At 34.4% G+C, this 4148-nt stretch overlaps 1 pseudogene; it reads left to right on the top strand.

Annotated features, from left to right (window-relative positions):
* Positions 1 to 3700: 3700 nt before the first annotated feature.
* LOC145297165 (U2 spliceosomal RNA) lies at positions 3701 to 3828 on the top strand (annotated as a pseudogene).
* The last annotated feature ends 320 nt before the right edge of the window (positions 3829 to 4148 follow it).

The following is a 4148-nucleotide window of genomic DNA, read 5'->3' as shown; positions in this document are numbered from 1 at the left end:
ATGAACCGCCTTAAGGTCGAATATTAAGAGGAAAATCTATGACCTAGAGTCTATATTTCGAAATGCCACATAGCTCACTCCACAATTCAGGTCATTACCTTTCCAAAGAACTTTCATTTGTAAAATTCTGATCAACAGTCGCTTAGATTTGGAACATAATATTGCCAAAATAGGTGGTATATCTATCTATCTATCTATCTATCTATCTCGCTATATATATATATATATATATATATATATATATATATATATATATATATATATATATATATATATATACTCGTAGCCAAATTGAATATTGAAATGCTCATATCTTTCGGCCTATGGGATAAAACTGCATGAAATTACATGAAAGTTAGCACGCCTTTTGAAGATTATAACACTATTATACTGTTTAAAGTTGGATGACAATTGGTAAATAATAACCTATTTTTTAAACGAATAAATATGTCCAAATTTGCCTACATTTGTGTACATACTTTCCTGGTAGGTTAGCTTCAGTTTAGCTGCATTAGGATGAATTTTGCTTAGATTTTTTTTTGCTTAGGTATCAATCCTGTGGCTTTGCCAGACAATGTATATATATATATATATATATATATATATATATATATAGTAATTTATAAAATATATATGGCGATTAAGCTACACTGAATATTCTGCGTTTCATCCAACTATAGGATTCGTCAGGCTTATGCGCGAATTCTGTGGTTGCTTCTTGTTTTTATATATGTTGAGGATTACTAGTTAGCCAATCAGCTTTCTAGTATCAACCGCGCCCCTTCCTATCAACCAATGGGCATGCATTTTATTAAACAAATGATCTGTTTTAGAACTAGTTTAGTGGTTTTAGGTAGACGTTCTCCTTTTCTTCTTTTTTTTGTAGTAGTTATATATATATATATATATATATATATATATATATGTATCAAGTGAGGATGTGCGTATTGCGGTTATATGCAAATACCGATATGACGTCACGGTAAGGAGAAAGATAAAGGTTATCAGAAGACAGAGCAACTTTCGAACAGGCAGATTTGAAAGTACCCGGAAATAATTGTCGTTTTACCAAAATATTTCGAGTTATTATTTGTCCTGTATTCCTTACGATGTAATCTGCTATAACATGTTGGGTCCCGAGTATCTACGTGTTAACGCGTGGTGTAAACGTGTGCACAAGAGATTATATGGCGCCGTTCGTCTAGGCCTTTTCTTTCCAAAAGTGTTAAGAAAACAAAAAAAGATGAAGGAAAAAGCTTACAACGAAAGAATTCAGTCGTGCCCAGGACGTACCAAGCTGAGACGAAAACTTGGAGAAAGCAAATAACAACTAACCAAAAAAAAAAAAAATATTATTTGTTTTATTTCTTTTTCTCTTTCTCCTTCACTGTCGAATTTCTTCTTTCTTGTCGGTCATATTTTTCGAGGGGATTCTAAATCAACTTAACGTAAATATTAGTTTAATCTTAGACAAACGTTCTAACATTATGACTATGTTATGTAATATTATAGGGAATATGTTTCATGCTCAGTTTACGAAGTAAGTAGCGCATTACGCTTTAGTAAGAAGTTAGAATTAAACATTTAGAAATCATTGCATTCATCTTCTTTGTTAATTGGCATGAAAACTGTTCAAATATCGATTCTCTGTTGCCGTTAATTTTAATTTTACGGTTACTAAAGTTTTAAACTAAAAAACACACGTCCAATTCTTAGCAAGATTTATACTGAGTGACATAGAAATAGCTGTTTTTTTTTTAATTTCCTCGTTTTCAAACTACTGTCTACTGCTATCTACTGCTTTTATTTTTCGGTATTTTGTTACGTCGATTCTTATAAATCTAATACCAAATTCATAATAGGTATAGTGAAAGTCATTTTTTATTTTAAAATTAATGGCAAATGAAATTGCTTGGCGGTTAAATAAGACCGTTACTTAACGGCATATTTCGGTTGATTCTAAAACTAGAGCGTTTTATGAAAAGAAGACACAGTGGTTGCATTGTTTCTTTGGTAGAAAGATAAGTATCCATGAAGTATTTATGATACTTACAATCCTCGGATTCAGAAATGGAGGATGTAGATTACGCAGAATTTGTCCATAGACAATCCGAAAGTTAACGACTGAAATCGAATAACCAATCAAATTACCCATCAGGAGTTAGTGACTGAACTTTTTATACTTCGGTTTACGAACGAAAGTAGCTTAAAAATAGAGGAAATGAAGAAATAGTAAGTGAATAAACAGTGCTCGCGTTGGATGTTGGGCTACTGAAGATAAATAGGGGTAAATCCCAGTACGGCGCGTTAGTACTGGAATGTGACAAAAAAGAGGAAATGAAAAAAATGTTACGTAATATATTATTATCCGATAAAGTTGAGGGCACGGATAATGCATCTGACCCCTTTGGGTAAGATGCCAAACGTAAATGTTGCCAAAAGATGCTAAACAGTTAAGAGACAAATAGGTTTGTTTGTTTTTGTTTCACGGCATATCAACCCTTTTTAGGTTATTTAATGCCGAATCCAAAGATTTGGAAGAACATTTTTTTTAATAGATTATATTTGTTGTTTTCAAGGCGGTTTCTATTTAACCCATTGTTTGAACCCTAACAGGTACTACCACTCCGAGTCAGAGTGGACCTGGGAGAATCGCAATTAAAGGGTGGATCACCACTCCCCAAAGCCCGCAAGCTGAGGCCTCACCACTGGATATAGTTTAAGGTCATATCCAGGACCAAGAGATAAATAGGGACCGTAGACTAAAACAAAAAGTTAGATTAACTAGTGTTGTTTCAAATAATCTTGCTAACTGAGCTGAGTAATTAAGACACTTGAGTCGTAGGCATACGCAAGAGATTATGCTAACTAGTTGAGCCAAACTATTTAAAGAGGAATGAAAAGAAAACTATGTGTAAATCTATCGAGCAGAAAGAGTGAAATATTAATACGACCCAAATGGTGAGTAAAGGAAAATTGACAGTTGTTAAAGAGAAATTAAGAAAGAAAGTAAAAGAATAGAACCGCACGACGAAATAAAGTAACAAACTAATCTGGATTTTAAAAAAATATATAAAGAAGGAAATAACGATATCACGCATGAAATTTGAACTGAAAAAGGAAATTAATAAATAAAATAGAAAAGAATGATTGAAGTTTACTCGGCAATAGTTATGTGTTTTGTTGGTTTGTTGGTTTGTTGGTTAGTGGTTTTAGTTTTACGGGATATTAACCGTTTTCAGGTTATTTAATGCCGAATCCAGTGATTTTGAAGAGCAATTTTTTAAAAGAATATATTTGTTTTTAGTCGCGTGCAAGCGACTCTATAAGTCACTCTGTTAGTCCGTCGGTCGGTCTGTTGGTCGCTCTGCCGGCTGTCCGTAACACTTTTGTGCTTGGCCTTTTTGGTTAAGATCAAAGGTGTGTTGTTAATAGATGCTGTTTTTAAATTTTTTAACTTTTCTTGGCCTTTTGGCCGGGATCAGCGTGTGATGTCTGTTCCAGCAGGTGCTGCAAGCGGTGACCGTATGTGGGAGCAGCCTTACATGTGGGACCTTGGTCAGTGTGGGGGCGGCCCTTTGTGCTAATTGTCACTATCCGGCTCCCCTGCTCCCCGGGTAGTTTGTCCCAATTTCCCCTTCATTCCTCACATCAAAAATCGGCCTTGTGCCTAATTTGCTCGGTGGGGGAGCAAATTAATACCCTTTTCTTGGCCTTTTGGCCAAGATCAAAGTGTAATATCTGTTCTTACTACATGCTGTACTTTTTTGTGATATGAAGTGGGGGATCACTTTTCTGTATTAATTTAATGTAAAATGATAACCCACTTTACAACCAGTCAGTCTCAAAGTCATTCAAGTCATTCTCCAGATCATTCAAGTTGTTTTTAAGGATTCAAGTTATTTTTAAGCATTCAAGTCATTCTTAAGGTCATTCAATTCATCCTTAAGTTCATTAAAGTCATTCTAAGTCATTTACTTTTTATTTATTTAAGTCATTTCAGCCCATTTTTCGGTCATCTTTAAGAATTTCATGTCAATCCTACATTCTCGCATTCATTCATTACACGAGAGTTTTTTTTCTTTTTAAGTCGGTTTCTATTTAACCCATAGCTGGGACCTAACAGGTACTCCCAGCCCGGCCCAGAG

This window comes from Euprymna scolopes, chromosome 17 (assembly GCF_053919585.1).
Source record: "Euprymna scolopes isolate OS-2025 chromosome 17, ASM5391958v1, whole genome shotgun sequence".
NCBI classification, from domain to species: domain Eukaryota; kingdom Metazoa; phylum Mollusca; class Cephalopoda; order Sepiida; family Sepiolidae; genus Euprymna; species Euprymna scolopes.
Note: the sequence above shows the minus strand (reverse complement) of the source record. Positions and strands in the feature narration are given on the sequence as shown.